Source organism: Bos indicus x Bos taurus, chromosome 1 (assembly GCF_003369695.1).
Source record: "Bos indicus x Bos taurus breed Angus x Brahman F1 hybrid chromosome 1, Bos_hybrid_MaternalHap_v2.0, whole genome shotgun sequence".
In the NCBI taxonomy this organism is placed as follows: Eukaryota; Metazoa; Chordata; class Mammalia; order Artiodactyla; family Bovidae; genus Bos; species Bos indicus x Bos taurus.
In genome coordinates this window covers 11,582,810-11,608,149 of record NC_040076.1, presented here as the reverse complement: position 1 = coordinate 11,608,149, position 25,340 = coordinate 11,582,810, and positions in this window count along the sequence as shown.

Sequence of the window (25,340 nt, the reverse complement as noted above, 5' to 3'; positions counted from 1 at the left end):
CTGCCATAAGATGGTGTCTCTGCATATCTGATGTTATTGATATTTCTCCTAGAAATCTTGATTCCATCTTGTGTTTCATCCAGCCTGGCATTTGACAGAATGTTTTCTGCATAAAAGTTAAATACGCAGGGTCACACATGCAGCCTTGATGTACTCCTTTCCCAATTTTATATCATCAAATCTTCATAATGATAAATTGTTACAGTCTTCACTAAGCAGATGAGAAAGGTGAAAATCAGAAAATATAATGAATCTGCTGGATGTCACAAATATTTTAAGAAACAGAAGTGGCATTGGAATTCTAGCCTGTTGACTGCTCCAGTAAGGTTCTTTCCTCCTTTGTGAGGCTAATAAAGTTTCAGCAGTCTACAGGTCAAGAAGCTGAGATTCTAACTCAAGATTTGTCATTCATGAGATATTTGACCAGTGAAAAGTCATTTTGCATCTCTGGGACCAGATCCAGAGGTAAATCTCAGTATTTCCCATTTTAACAATAATGGTAAATGATCTAACAACACTAACCTCCTGCAAAAAGCCCACAGTGTCACTGAGACCATATTCTCTTAGTATTTGTGACAAATTAATAAATGTTATAATCACATGGTAATGAAATTTCCAAAATGTATTTATTTAATTTACCTGTCATATAAATGAATGTTTATTTAATTTTAAAAATTGTCACCTTAAATAAGAGTGAAATATTTAACAAGAGATTCTGAAATTTCCAAATTTCAGTGGATATTATTTTATTTAACCCTTCTATATCAAACCAGTAAACGTCTAACTTTTTAAAATAGTTATTTTAGGAACAGAGATTCCAAATACATTTTCATTTGTGATTATTTTGGTTATAGTAATAACTTCTTAATATTTAATACTTGGTTTTTCATTATGTCTTTGGTATGCCAGAGTTTTCACATTATCGCAACAATATAAAAGAAGAGAGCTTAGTGAAATACACATTTAATTGCCAAATGCTAAATGACAGGAACGAAAAGCTTTTCTTTTACTCTTTAAAAACTACATTTGAACAGCTTGCATTTGAATAGTTTGCAATTTACAAACTGATTTATATTTGAAACAGTACACTTATTCATTTAAATGTACAAGTATAGAAATTTATTTATTATGGCAAATTACTTCATTTTATTCTGTAATTATTACAGAACCATATTCTGAGGTTTATATTCATAGATTCTGATTATGGATAATATTCCTCTTACAATAGGACAAAAGAGGATAAGAGGAATTTATCATAATTTGCTATCTAAATGGAATGAGAAAAATCTTGCATGATTGCTATGCTAATTGCTGGGGTAGTTCCTAGCTAAGAGAGCTAAAAGAATTTTAAAAATTCTTTTGAAAACATTAAAATAAATTCTTCATTTTATAACCAGATGTCTAACTGTAAGAAGTAGTCAAATAATTTTTTTAAAAATTCAGAATTTCACTGACCTAAATACACACAATACTTTTAAATGAATTATTGGAATGATGAATATATTAACCTTTTCAGACACGAAAGTACTAAGAAACCATCATAATAAAGTTCAGCTTTTAGAGCAAGTTTAAATTATAATTTATAAAAGAATGAAATTTGATGAGCTTGTGATTCTAGAGTAGAAAAATTCTGAAAATTTTGGTAAAGACCAGATCATTTTACAGTCTCTTCATCTGAACTGTAAAGTTGTTTATGGTTTTGCCATGGGCTAACTGATTCTATATCAATAACCTCATATATGCAGATGACACCACCCTTATGGCAGAAAGTGAAGAGGAACTCAAAAGCCTCTTGATGAAGGTGAAAGAGGAGAGTAAACAAGTTGGCTTAAAACTCAACATTCAGAAAACGAAGATCATGGCATCTGGTCCCATCACTTCATGGGAAATAGATGGGGAAACAGTGGAAACAATGTCAGACTTTATTTTTGGGGGCTCCAAAATCACTGCAGATGGTGACTGCAGCCATGAAATTAAAAGATGCTTACTCCTGGGAAGGAAAGTTATGACCAACCTAGATAGCATACTGAAAAGCAGAGACATTGCTTTGCCAACAGAGGTCTGTCTAGTCAAGGCTATGGTTTTTCCAGTGGTCATGTATGGATGTGAGAATTGGACTGTAAAGAAAGCTGAGCACAGAAGAATTGATGCTTTTGAACTGTGGTGTTGGAGAAGACTCTTGAGAGTCCCTTGGACTGCAAGGAGATCCAACCAGTCCATTCTGAAGGAGATCAGCCCCGGGATTTCTTTGGAAGGAATGATGCTAAAGCTGAAACTCCAGTACTTTGGCCACCTCATGTGAAAAGTTGACTCATTGGAAAAGACTCTGATGCTGGGAGGGATTGGGGGCAGGAGGAGAAGGGGACAACAGAGGATGAGATGGCTGGATGGCATCACTGCCTCGATGGACGTGAGTCTCAGTGAACTCCGGGAGTTGGTGATGGACAGGGAGGCCTGGCATGCTGTGATTCATGGGGTTGCAAAGTTGGACATGACTGAGTGACTGAACTGAACTGAATTGAACTGATTCTATTCTTTTTAGTTTCTCTGGCTGCAAGTAGTAGTCATATGTGTGTGCTAAGTTGCTTCAGTTGTGTCTGACTCTGTGACCCCATGCACACTAGCCCAACAGGCTCCTCTGTCCATGGGATTCCCCAGGCAAGAATAGTGGAGTGGGTTGCCTCGCACTTCTCCAGGAGTAGTCATATGAGTGGCTTGAATAAGAACCTTTTCGTTAATACCAATGAAGGATTATCATATTGGTGGCCTATTTTGGCCTATTTTTTTCTCTTTGTTACATTTTTACTTATATGCCCTAAAATATCAGTATTAGACAATTGTAGGTTCCTCAAATACTTTCCTAGGACATGAATAGTGGCTGGTTGACAATATTGACATTTATGTTTCTGAAAGATGTGAAGGGCTTGGGGAAAAGATACTAATCAGACCCAAATGCTTTAAAATTCATCTAAGTTTTGACTGTTCTGAAATATGTTTCACCTCAGTTCAGTTCAGTTGCTCAGTCGTGTCCGACTCTTTGTGACCCCATGAATCATAGCATGCCAGGCCTCCCTGTCCATCACCAACTCCTGGAATTCACCCAAGGTCGTGTGCATAGAGTCGGTGATGCCATCCAGCCATCTCATCCTCTGTCGTTCCCTTCTCCTACTGCCCTCAATCCCTCCAAGAATCAGGATTTTTTCCAATGAGTGAACTCTTCGTATGAGGTGGCCAAAGTATTGGAGTTTCAGCCTCAGCATTAGTCCTTCCAATGAACACCCAGGACTGGTCTCCTTTAGGATAGACTAGTTGGAAATCCTTGCAGTCTAAGGGACTTAAGAGTATTCTCCAGCACCACAGTTCAAAAGCACCAATTTTCATTTTAATATTTGGCAAAACTAATACAATTATGTAAATTTTAAAAATTAAAAAAAAAAAAGCATCAATTTTTCGGCACTCAGCCTTCTTCACAGTCCAACTCTCACATCCATACATGACCACTGGAAACACCATAACCTTGACTAGACAGACCTCTGTTGGCAAAGTAATGTCTCTGCTTTTCAGTATGCTATCTAGGTTGGTCATAACTTTCCTTCCAAGGAGTAAGCATCTTTTAATTTCATGGCTGCAATCACCATCTGCAGTGATTTTGGAGCCCCAGAAAATAAAGCCTGACACTGTTTCCACTGTTTCCCCATCTATTTCCCATGAAATAATGGGACCAGGTGCCATGATCTTCATTTTCTGAATATTGAGCTTTAAGCCAACCTTTTCACTCTCCTCTTTCACTTTCCTCAAGAGACTTTTTAGTTCCTCTTCACTTTCTGCCACAAGGTTTGTGTCATCTGCATATCTGAGGTTATTGATATTTCTCCCGGAAAACTTGATTCCAGCTTGTGCTTCATCCACTCCAGCGTTTCTCATGATGTACTCTGCAAATAAGTTAAATAAGCAGGGTGACAATATACAGCCTTGACGTACTCCTTTTCCTATTTGGAACCAGTCTGTTGTTCCATGCCCAGTTGTAACTGTTGCTTCCTGACCTGTATATAGGTTTGTCAATAAATAACATAGCCTTAGCTAATTACACATTCCTTCAATGTTCAAGCCTTCTTGAGACTTTATTATAAGATTATATAACAAAATATAACATGTCCTGAATATCTCTTTCAAAGAGAGTCTCTTCTTCCCTTACTTTTGTGGTTATTCTTGAACATAGTTTCTGTTGGGAAAATTGTTCACCTGCCCTGTGGAAATATTTAGAAAAATGAGCCAGTAACTCTGGATGGCTCCCATTTCACTAAATATTAATGAATAGTTCACAGTAAACTTATAAAAATTGTTTTAGATGGCAGGAAAAAGTTCAATCTCAAATTTATTATACAAGTGGAAAATAGTCTTGATGTCAAAATCAAACAAAAAACAGTGGGGGAAAAAAGGGTAGGTGTACATTTATCATACTCATAGCAATTGATTCAAGAATTGTAATCTAAATATTAGTAAATTGAGTTCAGTGACACATGAAACCAGTCAATCTTAAAGGAAATCAATCCTGAATATTCATTGGAAGGAATGATGCTGAAGCTGAAGCTCCAATACTTTGGCCACCTGATGGGAAGAGTTGACTCATTAGAAAAGACCCTGATGCTGGGAAAGATTGAAGGCAGGAAGAGATAGGGATGACAGAGGATGAGATGGTTGGATGGCCTCACAGACTCAGTGGACATGAGTTTGAGCAAGCTTTGGGAGATGGTGAAGAACCGGGGAAGCCTGACCTGCTACAGTTCACGGGGTCCTAAACAGTCAGACTCGACTGAGCCAACAAACAACAACAACAACACATGAAAAAAATAGTAATACAGAGTGAACACATTTGGGTGAATCATGAATGCAAGACAGTATTTTAGTATCAGTTAATTGATAAATGTGGCTTCATATAATGACAGAAAAACTAAACTCTTTTATGCCCAAACTTATTAAAATTAGGAAAAGAACAACTGAATCTCAAAGAAATGCAATTTCGTAGTTGCCTTTCTCCATTCCCATTTAGAGGGGCCAGCCCCATACACTTTCATATGGAAACTTGTGTCTGAAGAGGCAAATCCCAGCAGAAACTTTCTTTTTAAAGAAAAGACAGTGGGAAAATTTGTAAAATAAAAGCCTTTTCTTCTGTCTCTACACTCTTTGTGTTTGAGCACTTCACTTCTCGTCACTTTCTTAATAAACTTGTGGGGCTTCCTGAAATTCTATGTCACTCCCTCTCCACTCTCACCCCATACACGCATCATACATCAGAACTCCATTTGCTCCCATGTTTTCTAAGTTCAGCCTTTAATGCAAATATTGTCATCTTACACCTCTGTTCAGAAACCCCTGATGGTGTCCCCCCTTTTAGGGATAAGTCTAAAATCTTTAGCATGCTAAATAAATGTGTCTTCAAATTCCTCACAAGTATATTTTTGAGGAATAATATCACTTTAAGATTGTTGTAGACATCACTGTTTGTGACCCAATGAACATTCATGCCATTCTCTTTCCAAATAGAACCCATTTGTTGAAGATACATACTTGTTCCCTCTGCCCCCATGATGACCCGGGGGAGGGTGAATTCCGTTGGCATAATCAACCTTAGGACAATCTTTGATATCTTTCCAGAGATTGGTGCAGCAGTGGACTACATTTCTACTACTATGACTGGTAGCAGTGACCTCAGAAACTTCAGGGAATTTTCCCATTTTGAAGAGAAAAAAATGAGATAGGCTTCTCATTTTCCTCATGATGTGAATGTGCGTGGAGCTGTGAAAATTAGAATGGCTATAGCTATCTTCCTACCAGCCTGAGAATGAATTCAGAATTTCTAAAGAGTCCAGTGTTTTAAAATGTTGTTGAACTGTTGAAACAACTACCCTCAAGACAACACTACTCTAGTCTTCCTTCATGTAGGAATATATGTTTTATTATTGATTAAGCCAACTTGAGATTAAATTCTGTTTCTTGTAGGCAAAAATATCCTAAAATGTATGTAATATCAAACAGTGACTTTCATTGCTTCAGGAAGAAAGGTACATTTCTAAATAAATTATTTTTCATGTTTACAAGAGATACTAGTCTTAAAGCAGAAACACTTTGAAAGCTAGGCTGTTTTACAGATGAATTTTAGCACACCAATGCAAAGAGTCTGAAAGATTCATAGCCTACAGTTTTCACCATGAAATCTACAGAGTGGGAAACAATGGAAAATTACACAAACGCTAGAATTTCTCCCGTAGAGAAAAGAAATGCACATTCAAAAGACTAGAGGAAAGAAAAGAGTAAGAATGTTTGAGGTGAGAAGACAGTGTGTTTACATCTCCAAAGAGTAGTTAGTGTGACTGCACAACTAACAAAATGTCCAATTCCATTGTCGATTATCTATATTTTATGATATTGAAGTTAAAAGTAGACATAAAAATGTCATAGAGTAACCTCACAGAGACCTGCACACCTCAGCAGAGTGTAGCTGAGCAGTCCAATGGTCAGGAATAAAAGCAAAAAGCCTGAGGATGTTTGGGTGGATCAGATGGAAAAGCCTGCAAAGTGCATGGCCCAGGAGAATGGAGCCCATGACACAAGCATGGATTTCAGTATCTGATTCCAGTGTATGATTATTCAGAATGATTTGAGCAGAACAATATGAGATTTGACTCAGCAGATGCCACCCAGAGAAACTGGTGGTTAAAGACAACCTACCCAAACTGGGCAATATTTATACTTCCCTGCTGACCTCCAATAACATGTGGGATCATCCTTGTTGATCTGGAAGTTTATTCTGAAAGAGAATGATCAGCAAGAGAAAAAGCCATAAATTACCAGCATCATTGTTCTTAAACCTTAGCATTTGGAATGAGAAACTATGCTGCTTTTTTAAAATTTTATTTATTTATTTTAATTGAAAGATAGTTTACAATATTGTGATGGCTTTTGCCATACATCAATATGAATCAGCCATAGGTATACATATGCCCCCTGCTAGCCTGAACTCCCCTCCTACCTTCCTTCCCACCCTATCCCTCAAGTTGTCACAGAGCAACAGCCCTGGGTGCCCTGCTTCATGCATCAAACTCTCACTGGCCATTCATTCTACATATGGTAATGCACATGTTTCAGTGCTATTCTCCCAACTCATCCCATCCTCCCTTTCTCTCACTGAGTCCAGAACTCTGTTCTTTATGTCTGTGCATTCTTTGCTGCCCTGTATGTAAGATCATCAGTACCATCCTACTAGATTCCACATATATGTGTTAATATGCAATATCTGTCTTTCTCTTTCCATCTTACTTCACTCTGTATAATAGGCTCTAGGTTCATCCACCTCATTATAACTGACTCAAATGTGTTCCTTTCTATAGCTGAGTACTATTCCATTGGGTTTTCTTACAGGGGAAGATGATTGTATGTCCTTCTACTCCACTGTCTTACCCTTACCTCAACTTCTTTATCCATTTATCTGCTGATGGATATCTAGGTTGCTTAAATGTCCTAGTTATTGTAAATAGTGTTGCAATGAACATTGGGGTACAGATCTCTGCTTCCTCAATTCGTGTGATTGATTTCTATTGGAAGATAACCTTGTGTCTGTCTCTGGGTGTTATGGTAACTAAGAAAGCTCAGGAGTTCACTGTTAGTCACTAATTATCAATCAAGTACTTGTAGGAAAGATCCACCAATGAGTCTGAATTGACTGGAGCTGAAACATTTAACCCATTTACCTTAATTGACTATGAAAGTAAGTAGTCATTTTTAATAATTAAGTGCAGTTGAGGTAGAGGTCAGGTTTGCCAGGATGACCATGATGATTCCTCATGGAAGAGGTTCAGAATTTCATTAAAATGAACTCTTAAAAACATAGATGCAGAATTATTTTCCCAGACTCAAAGTTTGTGTACAGGTCGTGTAAGAGATGCATATGTGCTAAGTCACTTCAGTCATGTCAACCTCTTTGCAACCCCATGGACTGTAGCCTGCCAGTCCTCTGTCCAAGGGAGTCTCCAGGCAACAATACTGGAGTGGGTTGTCCTGCCCTCTTCCAGGGGATCTTCCCAACCCAGGGATCAAACCCACATCTCTTACATCTCCTGCATTGCAGCCGAGTTCTCTACCACTAGCTCCACCTGAGATGGCTTGCTGTAAGTTAGAAAGCTAAGATTGTGGAGAAGTTATAGATGTGGTTGACTCCTACTTGATGATATTGAGGAAAGGGCTGCCAAAGTCTTTATTATGGTGAGTACTACTCTTTGAAAACAAAAATAGGAAAGAGAAACAATATATATGAAGCAGATGAGCATAATTAGAAAGTTGTGAAGTTAAAGATCCCAAAATGATTTGGAAAGACATAGGAGAAGGCAATGGCAACCCACTCCAGTACTCTTGCCTGGAAAATTCCATGGGCAGAGGAGCCTGGTAGGCTGCAGTCCATGGGGTCACAAAGAGTTGGACATGACTGAGCGACTTCACTTTCAATTTTCACTTTCATGCACTGAAGAAGGAAATGGCAACCCACTCCAGTGTTCTTGCCTGGAGAATCACAGGGACGGGGGAGCCTGGTGGGCTTCCGTTTATGGGGTCGCACAGAGTTGGAAACAACTGAGGCGACTTAACAGCAACAGCCACTGAGAATGAGGGAAAAAGACAAAATAACACATGTTTTTAAGATTCTAGCTTATTGAACTATATAAAGGGGAATGTCATGAACCAAAATGCCTTAAAAATGTTCTTTGAGGGATATTGATGAGGATGACTTTAGTTTTGAGCCTATAAAATTGAACATTCCATTCTAAATTAGTCAGATTCCATGGTTAAACAAATGTTATATTCACTTATACAGAAGTGGTCTGGAATAGGTGATTTCTGTGTTTTTTTTTTTTTTTTTTTTCTTTTTAAGGAAGAAGGTGTAATATTTTTAATTCTGCTTCACACCACAGAGAACACAGTAACACACCCACAATGACACACACATATGTGTATACATACATATATACATGGTGAGAACACACAGATCTGTTTTTGATCCTCTTGTGTACCTTCTTCTCCAATTGAGTACTTAGTGGTGACAACCAACTTCAAGGCTAAGCAAAAAAAAACATGTTTGTTTTCTTAATCGTGCCCCACCCCCATCCTCCACCCCTTGAGTACTTTACTCTTCTCCGTGCATAAAGGGGAATGTCATGAACCAAAATGCATTAAAAATGTTCTTTGAGGGATATTGATGAGGATGAGTTTAGTTTTGAACCTATAAAATTGAATATTCCCTAAATTTCTAACATTTAGGGAATGTTCTAATGTTTCTAACATTAGAAATGTTAGAGAAGTTTCTAAATGTTCTAACATTTCTAAACACTTACACACCATTATACATACTCTGTTCATTGAATTTCTCAACATTCTCAACAGGAAAGTAAGTTGTATGTGAATGTGTACTTCTTTCCAGAAATAAGAAGTTTTAAGGTTGTGGCTTCTTGACTTACAGTATAGCATACATTGTCTATTACTCAGAACATACTTCTATACATTAACTGACTGATTAACTTGTATATCTCCTCAATATGAACTTATCCCTTGTTATATTTCCTGTGTGTCCTAGTGTCTAGAACACAGTAGTATATGTTGACTTAATTAATGAATTAATTAGCTATTTGTAAAGAAGCTTGCCCCATGAGGGCTTTTGTGTACATATCAGAATATGTAAATGAAATGGTAACTTTTTAAATTAATCTACTTAGTATTCTACCACCTAAGTTGCCATTGTAAATAAAGTTCAATTTTACCCAAACATTTGAAACTAACTCAGATTTCATAAACATTAGTCACTAATTCAGCATGCGTTTGTTCAAATTCTGTAAAGATTTGTCTCTAACTCCTAAGCATCAATATAATCACTACCTTTGCCAATGTGATTGTTGAAGGTTTTGTTTCTTTAAACAGTCTGTGCTGTGCTGCTGCTGCTGCTAAGTTGCTTCAGTTGTGTCCAACTCTGTGCGAACCCATAGACAGCAGCCCACCAGGCTCCCCCGTCCCTGGGATTCTCCAGGCAAGAACACTGGAGTGGGTTGCCATTTCTTTCTCCAATGCATGAAAGTGAAAATTGAAAGTGAAGTCGCTCAGTCATGTCCAACTCTTCGTGACCCCATGGACTGCAGCCTACCAGGCTCCTCTGCTCATGGGATTTTCCAGGCAAGAGTACTGGAGTGGGGTGCCATTGCCTTCTCCGAAACACTCTGTAAACTAATCTAAATAGATCCTTTAAAAATCACTGACTTAGTTACATTTTCACTCCAAAGTGCATGCTTCCATTTCATCCCATGATCTCTTTATGTCATCCTTTACATATCCTTGTCATGTGTCCTACAATCATAGCCAAGAAATAGTGATATGTAAACAGCAATAGATGTGATCTCAAGGGAAACAAATGTGTAAGAGCAGTCATGCATAGTGAACACAGAAGCGCCAGATAAAGTTCTCCAAGTAATTGTTCCTGCAGGACTAACATAGAGATGAGGCAGTAAATACCAGCAAACAGATTCAAGAACACTTTAGGTTGACCTCTTACTGACCAATTCTTTCACATTCTATAACTGAACTCACCTAAACAACAGTTATTGTGGACTGTGATTGGAGTTTCTCTTTTGAATTATAAACAAACGTCAATTGAAAGTTGTTTTCCTCCTATCATAGAATGAATGTGTATAAATAGCAGCCAAACCAAGCTTGCTGCTGCTGCTGCTAAGTCGTTTCAGTTGTGTCCGACTCTGTGTGACCCCATAGATGGCAGCCCACCAGGCTCCACTGTCCCTGAGATTCTCCAGGCAAGAATTCTGGAGTGGGTTGCCATTTCCTTCTCCAAAACCAAGCTTAAGGAAGTATTTTAAGATTCAAGTGCAGGTGACATGTGCAGATGGCCTGACAGAACTTTGTCATGTATGGTTCTGGAGCTTGTTCACAATGTGGATCACAAATGAGAACTAGGGCAGTGTCTACAACAAAGAATTCAGGACACATGAAGTTATACCAACCAGAGTCATTAAAGGTCAAGACAAGCAGGAACTTAACTGATGTGCAGAGAAATACCTAAGAGAAGGAAAGCATCCACAACCTTAGAATTATAGTGTCCAAACTCTAAAGGCAAGGAAAAAGAGAAGGTTATACCTGTGGTCATGATGAAGCAATAGGTCACATTTCTAGAAAATTTGCATATGAAAAACTATTTTCTTCCCTAAACCTGAAGAATTTAAGTAGTTTTGATTGTGATTTATGATCAAATTACAAATGTCAAATTATATATATATGATTTATATGTCCAATACCCCAGTTATATTTTGTAAGTGAGATATATATATGTACATACATATATATGCTGTATATATATGCTGTGCTGTGCTCAGTGGCTCAATCATGTCTGACTGTGACCACATGGACTATATAGCCCACCAGGCTCCTCTGTCCATAGAGATCTCCAGGCAACATATATGTATATATATGATTATTAGTGTAATGTAAAGATTTCCAGTGGATCAGTCCGTGAAGAATATGCCTGCCAATGCAGGAGATTTAGGCTTGATCCCTTTGTTGGAAAGATCCCCTGGAGAAGGAACTGGCAACACAATCCAGTTTTCTTGCTTGGAGTATCCCCATGGACAGAGGAGCCTGGGGGGGCAAGGGGCTACAGCCTATGGGATCTCAAGAGTAAGACACAATTCAGTGGCTAAACAATCACCACTGCGTTAGTGTGATTACTTTATCGTATTAACTTTTGAGACTACAGTGGTAAAAATAACTTGAGTATAAGTTGTGAGACAGACATTTTACAAATATTTTCTCTAGGCTTTAAAACACTTGAAAGATTAGTCTTATATTTCCTATATTATCAATGACAATCTAGATCTGAAACCTAAGTCCAAAAGTTTGCTCAAAAACAACAAGAAAAAGCAACTGGCAGAATAATTCAAACTTGGAAAAAGAAACTATATTTCCAAAAGTTGAAGTCATCGTTCTACCTTCATTTTCCCACTATCAGACATAGATATAATCATGTATGATTTTATCCAAATTATGTTATATTGTTTATCTCTTAAGAGCTTATTGCCATCTGGATAATTTACATAACAGAAAAAAATAAGACAATTGCATAAGGAAATTACAACAGCTCTGAGTTAATTTGCAGATTCATGCTGTGCTTTGAATGGCCATGTGAAATAAGTCTGATGTCACCAATCAGCAAAGGGGAAATGAATTCAAAGACGTAATTTTCACATGAAATTATGATCTTAAAATAATCACTCCATGCTTTTCCCTCTCTTATGAAAATAAGTTTAAATAGAAGCAAATCAAATCAAGAATGCTACAATATCTTTTGAGCTATAAGTAAATTCTCTGGTACAGATATCCTATTAAATTTTCATTTAAAGTAAGTATATATATATATATATATACACACACACACACGTATGTATATGACATATGGCATGTATGATTATCTATTATTTTCTATAGCATTTATTATATCATATAATGATTTACTATCTATATTATATATTTATTATATATAAATAATATGAAAGTGAAAGTATTAGTCACTCAATCCTGCCTGACTCTTTAAAACCCCATGGACTGTAGTCCACCAGGCTCCTCTGTCCATGGGATTCTCCAGGCAAGAATACTGGAGTGGGTTGTCATTTTCTTCTCCAGGGGATCATCCTGACCCAGGGATCGAACATAAGTCTCCTGCATTGCAAGCAAATTCCTTACCATCTGAGCCACAGGATGCTTATTAATAATACACTTATACATTAATAATATATTTTTAATGTAAATAATATATTTATTAATATTATGTTTAATATGCCTTGGTATATATATTAATGATAGCTCTGAATTTCTAAGACTCATAGGTACTACAATTTGGCTTTTTAAAATGTTTGATGCCACAGTGGCAACCCACTCCAGTACTCTTGCCTGGAAAATCCCATGGACGGAGGAGCCTGGTAGGCTGCAGTCCATGGGGTAGCAAAGAGTCGGACACAACTGAGTGACTTCACTTTTACTTTTCATTTTCATGCATCGGAGAAGGAAATGGCAACCCACTCCAGTGTTCTTGCCTGGAGAATCCCAGGGACGGCAGAGCCTGGTGGGTTGCTGTCTATGGAGTCGCACAGAGTTGGACACGACTGAAGCGACTTAGCAGCAGCAGCAGCAACATTGTCATTATCATCCATGCAAAGTACATAACATTAAGACAGAATCAGTAACACCAAAATATAGAACAGAATTAATCTCCCAACTTCACTTTCCAAACAGGTGCAGTGATACCAATCACATGCTGAAACTTAACTGGTAAGATATACTAAAATAGATTTTAATTGCTTTTTTACATATACATGTATCTATTCCTTTTCAAATTCTTTTCCCATTTAGATTACTACAGAATATTGAGAAAACTTCCTTGTACTATACAGTTGGCCTTGTTGATTATCTGTTTTGAGCATATTAATAACAGTGTGTACATGTCAATATAGTGGAATTTAGTGGGAAGACTAAGACAGAGTGATTAGCGAAGACATTCCAAGATACCCTGAAATGCAACTGAAAACAAAGCAGCATACCCTCAGCACACCAGGGAACTGCAGGTTAAGTGTCCCTGAGCTGTTGTCAGATTAAGGTGACTTGTTTAGCAAAAGTTCTAAACGTAGTTCCATGTTTTTCACTCTCCAGCTATGGAACAGAGAGTGCTGGAAATCCATCAGTCTTTCAGGCTATAGATGCTCAAACAGGTGGGATCAATGTCAATGGAGCATTACTATTTCGTTCTCACTGTAGCCACGGGAGACAAGAAGGAGACCGTAGAGGAGAGTTCAGTATCTTAGACTCTCAGAACAGGGGCAAGCATTCAAGTCAGTAAATGATGTTGTTCCCACTCTGACTGATTATTCTAACAACCTGTCATACTTTATGAATGTACTGATTTATATCGTTCAAGCTTGCCTAGTCTAAATTGGTAGTGTTGGTAATGGGACTCTGGAATCTATACATTTTCAAAAAGTCACAACCCCACAGAAAAAAATTATAATCAAGATCCAATTTTAAGAATCACTGATTTATTCAAGCCCTCTTTTTACCTCTAAAAGTGAAAGTGAAAATCACTCAGTCATGTCCAACTCTTTGTGATCCCATACACTCCATGGAATTCTCCAGTCCAGAATACTGGAGTGGGTAGCCTTTCCCTTCTCCAGGGGATCTTCCCTACCCAGGGATCAAACTCAGGTCTCTCACATTGTAGGTAGATTCTTTACCAGCTGAGCCACAAGGGAAGCCCTTTTCCCTAAAACTCACCACTTTAGTCACTTGCTATTTATATATCCCTGAAGAATAGATGTCTGATTTTGCCCTGAAAGAACTAATGGTGAAAAAATTAATGGAAGGGGGAAAATTACATTACATTTTCTAGCAACAAAGGTAACAGTGAAGCTGTGTTCCTTTGGCATCACTGACAGCCTGTTTTATTTTTATTTTTTCCTTTTCTTTATCATCTGTATAAAGTACACATTGCCTATGCTTTGTTCTCCCATCTTTAGAATCCCCGTGTATTTCCAACATCCTTTCCTTACATTGAGTAATTTGATCCCAGATTCCAGGAAACTGTACACACACACACACATGCACACACACATACACAATGGTACTATACTTTCCAATGAACCCCATTTATCAGGACCAAATAGTCCAGAAATCCATGGCTAAATGCAATTAACAGAACAGCCAAGCTACACACTAAGCTCTCACAAAGAAATGGAAAGAACCCAATGAGGCAGATAGGAAACTTGGTTTCAGAACGACGTACAGGATAAAGCATATTTCTGATCCAGATTATTTTTGCTACATTATAATGCTTAATAAAACAAAACTTGGACTATGGTCCCACCTAGGGAAGTAAGTAGTCCCAGAACATACAAGTTAAGCTGATTAACAGGACTGCTGGAGGAGATACTACCATCACAAGTATTTTAAAATGATTAGACATTTTCCTCCCTAATGTTGAAAGGCTAAGGTCAATGGTTTATACTCCCATTTAGAATAATAAATTGTTTCAATATTTTTCTTATTTCTGGTTGGTCCACATTTTTCTAATATCCTAAATACAATATTATGAATCATTTTTGCTAGCTCTGATTGATATAATATGATAATTGTACATTTTATATATCCTAAAGTAATAACTCCACTCAGCAGTCACTCAGCAGTCCCTTAGAACAAAACAAGCAAGCAAAATAACTAACAAAAAATATAAATTCTCTTCTGTTGTTGAGAAATTCCTATTTGGTTTCAGAAAATAAAGTTGGCTAGTTAATCATTCCACCAAATTAGTCCACAAATATGAATGCTTAAATAGTAATTATCTGTATAAACTAAATCTGAAACTTAGATACTATCTTACCCTAATACTGCAGAAATAATAATAAAATCCAGTTCTCAGGGTTTTTTGAAAGGAACAAATTAATTAATTCAAATATGGTCATCAGAAATCTTGGTTTAATATCATAGTTGACATGACTTGTGTTGAAGATAACTATTTCATATTATGAGACAATTGCTTTATGTTTCAATCATCTCTTTAAAATGAATTTGTCCATCTATTTATTGATTTGTATCAATTAAAGAAATTTTTTTTAATGTGTCCTATATTTCAGACAATGTTCTAGGCACTGGGAATTTTAGAGAGATTAAGGTAAAGATCCCTGCCATCATGGAGACTAATTAAGGAGAACACCACACATTCATAAGCAGTCACACAACATAAGAACATATGAATGTTCTCAAGAATGACAAACATCGGTAATGAAATAAAGCCAGGGTAGGGAAAGAATAAATTTGGGGCTGCATGTTAGGTGCTATGATCCAGGAAATTCTATTTGATGATTTCACCTCTTAGCAGAGATTTGAACATATTGAGAGAACAGTACACATAGCTGGTAACAGACAATTTCAGTGAAAAAAGCAAATGTGAAAGCTCAGTGTGTTCTTGACATGCATGAAGAAATGAAAGTGGTCAATTAAGATGAAATGAGCAATGGGTAAAGAGGTAAGACATGATATTGGAGAATTGTTCACAAGCCAAATCAGGTAGCTCTTTATGAAAATAGTAAGAAACTTAGAGTTGGAAATGAAGAAATGAGGGCTTTAGAAGAAATGTTTTTCTTTCCTCTAAAAATATAAATTTGAGCATATATCTGCTTTGAAACTCTTATATACAGAATATTTACTAACTAAAGAGTTAAAACCTCTGAAATCACAAGATGAAAAAGAGAAATAAAATACATTTGGTAAAGTAGTATACATTTAAAATGGATGAACTAAAGCTGGTTTAAAAAATAATATACACAGCAGTTTAATAACTTCATAGTTTTAACATTGATTAATGGTTTATAAATGATTTACTCTTATATTAAAATTGCATATTTTGTCAACTCACAATTACCTGTGCATTCTTTACCAATCACTGAGTGATCCAAATTATACATTATGTTGTTTGAAGAAGTGTATGTAATATCACAACTATATTCCCCATTCACAGATAGCACATCTCAGGCAACTCATATCATACAGGGTGCTTTTTCTCACTCAGAAACCTTAGTTCTCAAATGTTCAGCTTAAAATCCTGCAGCAGTGAATGCGATGTGAGAATTGCATTGTGTGCAAGTCAAACCGTATCATTTCCTTAACTTCAAGAAGTGCAAGCATTAAGGATAACTTTGCTTTCCACTGGGACAGTCAGAAAAACAATTTATCTTACCTGCAGATTTTTTTTTTTTTTTTTGGTCCGAAAGAAAATAATGCATTTAATAGCAGTATTGTTTATTATCATATATTATGTATACTGTTTAGTACAGGGGCTCCCAACCTCTGGGATCTAATGCCGGATGATCTGAGGTGGAACAGATGTAATGATAATAGAAATAAAATACACAGTAAATGTAAAATGCTTGAATCATTCTGAAATGACCCTCTCCCCCCACCAGTCCATGGAAAAATTGTTTTCCCTGAAACTGTTCTCTGGTGACAAAATGTTGGGAACCACAGATTCAATACATAAATCATATATATGATACTCATTGATATATGTTTCATATTTGTATGTGCATATATAAATAAAATAAGGAGCATTTAAACACATACACACAGACATAATGTGTGTATTTATAGTAAACATCCTGTCCATGTTCCCCTTTTTCATGACTTCCAACAGCAATATCTGGATCTCTTTACCAAGGGGCTTTCTCTTACCCCTGGAACACTCAATTCTACTCTTGGGGCAGACTGAAAGTTCCAAGGAACTAATGTCCTTAATAGCGACAAATGGATGATAGTGCACAAACATTTCACCTTCCTCTTTTCTCTGTTAATGACTTTGAATCCTCCTATTACCAGAGTTTCCAGGAAAAGTAAGCTCTACTTTCAACTTCCTTTATAGTCTAACCTTTACTGACTTCCACCTCTTATTCATTCAAATACCTCATTCCTCTACCAGTGTTTCCTGGGTTCTTTAGCTGAAAGTAGTACATCTGTTTGATCCCTTGTTTTAGAGTCGCCTTTGGGGGAAAGCCAATCATAACAATGAAATACAAAAATGCATGTAAGGTTTAAAAATTGGTGTAAATGCTGTGAAAGGTATTGCACTCACTAGATATCCATGTATTACCTGGCACTTTACATTCCCCCTTGAGGTTGAATTGAAGACATACAAATACTTCAGGACAAAGGAATGTGACTGGAGTGGTGTATTTCTGATTTAGGCCATGGCAGATAAAAGCTCAGAAAAGGCAATGGCACCCCACTCCAGTACTCTTGCCTGGAAAATCCCATGGACAGAGGAGCCTGGTGGGCTGCAGTCCATGTCGCTAAGACTCGGACACGATTGAGCGACATCACTTTCACTTTTCACTTTCATGCATTGGAGAAGGAAATGCAACCCACTCCAGTATTCTTGCCTGGAGAATCCCAGGGACGGGGGAGCCTGGTGGGCTGCCGTCTGTGGGGTCGCACAGAGTCAGACACGACTGAAGAGACTTAGCAGCAGCAACAGCAGATAAAAGCTAATCAGCTTCTTCCATCTTACTTTTCTTCTACCTTCTTACACCGGAGGCCAAATATCCTCCATTGCATTAAAGGGAGCCACTGCTTATTTGAATTTTTCGTTACTGGGAATTGTTATTTGTGTGTGTGTGTGTGTTAGGGCACAGAGAAATTAAAATTCATGTCTGCCTTATAGTGACCTAACATTATAACAACTAAAGTATGGTAACACTAAGTGGAGATCTGATGGAAAAAAATCTCAAATTTAGGTCATTATCTTTGTGATAGAAGTAACACATATTGTAAACTGAGACCAACATATTGTAAACTGTACTTATTTTGTATTACTTCCAATCAATTCCTCATGGGCTTCCTTGATGGCTCATTATGCTTTAGAATTGTGGTGCTGGAAAAGACTCTTAAGAATTCCTTCGATAATACTGTAGTGGTTTTGCCATACATTGACATGAATAATTAGCCTCCAATTAAAACAAAAAAATTTATATTAAAAAAAAAAAAACAGAATCCCTTGGACAGCCAGGAGATTCAGCCAGTCAATCTTAAAGGAAATCAATTCTGAATAATCATTGAAAGGACTGATACTGAAGCTGAAGCTCCAATAATATGGCCACCTGATGTGAAGAGCCAACTCACTGGAAAAGACCCTGATGCTGGAAAATATTGAGGACAGGAAGAGACTGGGATGACAGAGTTTCATCGGTCATGAACTTGGGCAAACTGAGGGAGGCAGTGAAGGACAGGGAAGCCAGTTGTGCTCGAGGCCATGGGTTCGTGAAGAGCTGAACACAACTTAGTGACTGGACAACAGCAGTCAGTGCTTCATCTCAGCTCTTAGCCATGTTATGACAGGCAACTAAGTTGACGTTTCTAAGTCTCAATTTCTACATCTATAAAATGGGTTTATATTGTACTGGTTGCATGGGCTATTTTAATAATGTGATGAGACAGTACATATAACATTCTTAGAAATAATTTTGAACACAGAATTTTCAATAAATGTTCATCATTATATTGTTTTTCTTTTACTTGTATATACATAAAATAGATGTGCATATATCATGTATATAATTATATTTATTGTTTTGTTATTTGTATCTTAGTCACATTGAATTTCTCTCAACAAATCCAAAATACAGAATTTCCCATCAATATAGTTTTATCCCATCAAAGAAGTTTCCCAAATACAGAAGAAATCTTATATTTGTAATAATTATTCAATTTGTTCCTGTTCAAAAATTTATCCAGTTAAAAATTGAAACTATTTCAGTAGAAATGCAAAGCTTTCTAATGTTGAGTGACTAAAAGAAATAAACTTGAGTCTATAGGAAAAAATAGTTCTCTATTACTAAAGAGTTATTAATTTTAAACATTTTACTCCAAACATTGAAAAAAGTGGTTATAATCATTGTCAAAATAAATAAAATAATCCTAGTATTTCTATTGTGTGATATTATAGGAACAATATGGTGTTTATTCAACTATGATTTACCTATCAATAAAATAATGAAAATATTTATTTTTTGTGCATGGAACAATTCTTTTGTACAGGAGTATTTTCTCTCAGAAAGCTGAAGAATCTAATTATCCTAGACAAGCAAGATTTTTGCCTTCATATAATTTCATTGGACAAAATAATATGTTTCATTTGTTGTTCAAGCTTTAAAACAAGACAATATAATTGTGCAGAACTGTAAAAAGACCTCAGAGAGCAATAGGGATTGATGAAAACCATCATTCCACAGGCAGTAAAGAAATTTGCCCTGATACCACCCTTCCTTACTGATAAACATTCAGTCCTAAAAGTAGTCTTAAAACTGGCTTGTGGATGAACATAAACATTATTGGTAAAACTTGGGAAAATGGAAAATGTTCTCTTAATATTGCATATCAGCATGAAAATTTTACCACATTATTAGAAATGCATTCCTTTGAGAATTATTTAGTAAAAACAACCCCAAATATAATTGTAGCAATTGTGTTCTACCCTACAATGTACATTTGTGACATTATTTACTGTAATTTGTCACAATGAAAACTGTACCAGGGAGACTAAGCAACCCTTTGGAAAGTTGTGCTCTTTTAAGCCACTTGGATATTATTTAGGAAATTAGCACACATTATACTGAACGATATACTTGAGACTTAGAAAAGTCAGTAAAGTTTTCTAAAATTCTAACTTGTGAGATTATGACTGAAATGGCCATATTACTTCAGCTACATATTTGCAAAGAAGGATCTTATTTACTAATAAGAAATGAATTTTTTTCTTTGATTCAGCTACCTCAGTTTCTGAAAAGAAGATGGTATATATGTTTACATAGGTAAATAAAATAAATATTATGCAAAATTTTACAAAGATAAATATTTCTACAAACTTTGGAAGTAAATTGATGAACTCATTACTGACTGGGTGGTTATATATGTTTAATGGAGGGAAATAATCCATGTCCATTACCATGGTTCCATTAGGAGCTCAAATTAGCCTGGATTTCAGAGTCTTAGAAAATGACTGAATATTCGAAATCCTAGAAAATATGTTTTTTTTTCCCACTATTATATGCATACTTCCTAATACATATCTGGAGAAAGCAATGGCAACCCACTCCAGTACACTTGCCTGGAAAATCCCATGGACAGAGGGGCTTGGTAGGCAGCAGTCCATGGGGTCACAAAGAGTCGGACATGACTGAGCGACTTCACTTTCACTTTTCACTTTCATGCATTGGAGAAGGAAGTGGCAATCCACTCCAGTGTTCTTGCCTGGAGAACCCCAGGAACAGGGGAGCCTGGTGGGCTGCCGTCTATGGGGTCGCACAGAGTCGAACACGACTGAAGCGACATAGCAGCAGCAGCAGCAATACATATCTAATTTATTGCAATTTCAATTCTTATAAAATTTAACAAAGATGTTTATCATTTCTATTTGACAATGTAAAAAAAATACTTAGAATGTTTAATGCAGTAGGCTGTTTAAGAGTTACTGATTAATTCTTTATGTCTATGCATAGTTTAAGTTCACCATTTCCTGCATTTTGGCTAATTTTACATGTCAAATTTTCTGGGCCTCAGTTTGTTTAGACACTGGGTCCAACAGTAGTCTGGGTGTGCCTGTAAGCATCATCCTGGACGAGCTTAATATTTGAATCAATCAGTACACTGAATAAAGTATTGTCCTCCTTAGTAAGAGTGCATGCATGTTCAGCTGTGTCTGACTCTTGATCCCATGAAATCAAATGAAGACCTTAGCTGGGACATTGGTCTTTTCCTGCCACAAGACTCAAACTGAAACATTAGCTGTTCTTGGGTCTCAAACTTCCTGTTTTTCAAACTGGAGCTTTCACGTCTCCGAGTGCCCAGACCTTCAGATCAGATTGGCTCCTTTGGATCTCCAGCATAATATGAAATTTTAGGACTTCTCAGCCTCCATAGATCATGTGAATTCTGTTCACATTTAAGAGCAGAAAGAGTTGAAGTCAAGTCAGAAATAACACTATCCTGAACCACGCATATAGCTAGCTGTCTTAGAAACGTCAAAACTAATACAATATTGTAAAGTTTAAAAATAAAATTAAATTAAAAAAAAAAGAAACGTCTTGTTTATGTGTGTGTTTTTTCAGACTGTATTACACACAACAGAGTGGTGAACTAACCTGTTCACTGAAATATCACTAATCTGAATGAGATGTCCAATTTTGAATCTTCTAAGCAACCTTTATTCTTGTGTCCTAAGAGACGGTGTTGCAAGCAGCACAGAGCAGTGAACTAATACAGTCCTCGCAGTCAAAGTAACACACCTAGCAGAAAGGAGCTGGGGGAGCACAAGAGGACTAAACAAGCTATCAATAGCTGTTCTTCCTCAGACTGATATTGAAACATGTGCTCACCGTAAACACAGAAAGGATTCTCAGAAGGCTGTTCTACAGAGTTTATTATCTTTGGCTACAGTTCTTGTACCTACTTCCCTTTAAGTAATGTACATTTAATTTAAAATATTTGAAACACTGTTTGACTTTTGTTTTAAGAAAATACACATTTTATTTGTAAATTAAACATCCCTATAAGCTAGAGAAATTCATTTTTAGAACATTATCTATTGAAATTTCTATTCTACAAATATCTGTATCATAATTAGTATATCCTTCTTGATACAACTCATTAGTAAATTTTTTCAGTAAACGTTAAAGTCCTTGGCAAAATAAAAGCTGATTTTTCTCTTACTACTGGTTTTTTAGAAAGCTGATGTTTAATAAGAGTTTTTAGTCTAAAATAAATCATCTCGAAATCCATTTCTATTAACATGTTTTGTTGTATTCAACCAAAGTAATAATCAGGAATAATTTTATTGTATAGATTCTAGTGATTTATTTATTCATTCACTTAAGAAAACTTCATTAAATATTTATGATTAAAAAAGTTTACTTAACTTTATTTTGCATGTAAGAGTTCCAACACTCTTACATTACAAAATAGATTCTGAACCTGGTATTCATACCAAGACTGTGTATACAGTTGTAGATCACATCCCTTAGCCTTATATGTATTTCTTTCTTCTGTTTTGTTTGCATAGATATTTTGGAAAATGGTATTACTAATCATGATGCTGCTACTTTTATTCCACTATCTCAAAAGTGTGTTTTAATTTATGATTCATAAGAATGGAATAATTCATGGGGCAGAAAACAGTTATCAAGAGAAAACTGATAACAACTGCCTATAGCATTCTTCCAGATAAACATTCTTCTTGGGTTCATATCTGATTAACTCAGATCTACATCTTACAGAACTAATCCAAATACAAATTTCCTATTGTTAGGCCAAGTTAAAAAAAAATAGCGCATTACTTTTTGAGTTCCATGATGTTGCTCAAGAAGCAGATATATTTTAGCCAGAAACTTTATGCCTCTGTGTTTAATGCACTTGTGGGTTGAAGATTTATCAAATTTCTTTTCCCATGAAACTACTACAGATAATGACTGGTCATGTCGGTTAATTACTTCCTAGAGTGTATTGGAGGTACTAAATCTATGGTTTTTTTGCAGAAAGGTGGGCTACAGTCCACAGGGTCACAAAGAGTCAGACACAACTGAAGTGATTTAGCACATACACACATCACAATCTTAGGTTAATAACATTTGTTTTCCAGATTATCAAAATTATAAAAATAAAAACTATAAAGTAATTAAAATCGATTTTCATAAAAGCTTAGCAATTATTCACAAACTATCAAATGTAAAAAATCAGAAAAGGAAAATGTTTATAATATCAATATGCTAGAATAGGCAAGAATTTAATTAAATTTAATTCTCTGTTGCTTTAAGTGTGTGGATCAATAAATAACCAAAAACCTGTCATAACCGTATCAAAATTTTAGAGTCATCAATAATACAAGATGTTTTCAAAATTCAGAGCACTAGACAGAGTATTCAGAGAAATGGAGATTATTTTAAATAACTCCAGTTTGCTAAGTCTCCCCTAGACCTTATCCTCTGAGACATTCCCTTGTCTTTGCAGATCAACAAGCACCTTGCCTTAACAGAAATACTTTGCCCATCTGAGTTTTATCAGTCTCCTTTTGTTTTCTTTCAAGGTGGTGATAGATTTTTTTTAATTTATTTATTTTAATTAGAAGCTAATTACTTTATAATATTGTATTGGTTTTGCCATACATCAACATGAATCTGCCACGGGTGTACATGTGTTCCCAATCCTGAACCCCCACTCCCACCTCCCTCCCCATACCATCCCTCTGGGTCATCCCAGTGCACCAGCCCCAAGCATCCTGTATCCTGCATCAAACCTGGACTGGCGATTCGTTTCTTATATGATATTATACATGTTTCAATGCCATTCTCCCAAATCATCCCCCCTTCCCTCCCCCACAGAGTCCAAAAGACTGTTCTATACATCTGTGTCTCTTTTGCTGTCTCGCATACAGGGTTATTGTTACCATCTTTCTAAATTCCATAGATATGCATTAGTATACTGTATTGGTGTTTTTTCTTTCTGGCTTACTTCACTCTGTATAATAGGCTCCAGTTTCATCCACCTCATTAGAACTGATTCAAATGTATTCTTTTTAATGGCTGAGTAATACTCCATTGTGTATATGTACCACAGCTTTCTTATCCATTCATCTGCTGATGGACATCTAGGTTGCTTCCATGTCCTGGCTATTATAAACAGTGCTGCGATGAATATTGGGGTGCACATGTCTCTCTCAATTCTGGTTTTCTCTGTGTGTTATGCCCAGCAGTGGGCGATAGATATTTTAATAGATTAAGTTTTAATCTTAGGAGTCATGTCTAGAGAAAAAGTCAGTTATTTAAAAGAGAAAGCAGCCATATACACAGTTGTGTTCTGTGGGAATGAGGGGGATTTATCAGGCTAAACTCCTTTGGTGGGTTTCCAGCACAATAAAACAACCTAAAAAATAAAAATAAATAAATAAAATCTTTAATAATGTTCAGGAGGTCCCACTTGGGCTGGCAAATGAGTTTTCTCATCTAATGACATGTTCCTTCTCAATCAGACTCTGCTTTTTTGTGATATTCCTAGAGGATTCAGTTGGCTTGGAATACTATTCACTGCATGTACTTTTTCCTCCTTGCAGGCCCATGGCAGCTAGCACAGCACTTTTCCACAAAGTAATCCAAGCTTATTTGACCAATAGTTCAGAAATGCTTTATGAGATTAAACCTACTTATCACCCAGAGTCTGAAACTCTATGAGACAGTTTCAATGCCATGGAATAGCTTAGAGTTACTGAAAACTGTACAGTGATTTAAAAATCTCCAAAGCTTTCTTGGGAACATCCAGTAAGAATGACACATTAATAGTGCTCTTCCCAATACTCATTATACAGTCTAAATTGAAAGACAGAAGGTAAATCAGTCTAATATGGAGAGAATAATGTCAAGAAATCATTGAAATATGTGAAATTTTGAAGATCAGATTTTTGCCTCTGAGAAAAAAGTGAAATAATGCACCAAGAGGCAAGTCACTATAATCTTTACTGGGAAAAAAAAAAAAAAAAGTGCATTTTTCAACACAAATCTAAAAAAGTACGCTAGTACTCCCAAGTTGGAAAGCTAGAAATAAATATAGTCATAAAAAGAGGAAGATCTTTATAGGAATTATTTCAGCAAATGCACATTATCTATATATGGCATTTATAAAGGTGTAGAAGGCCAATCCATAGGTCACATGATAGAGAAAGCCCA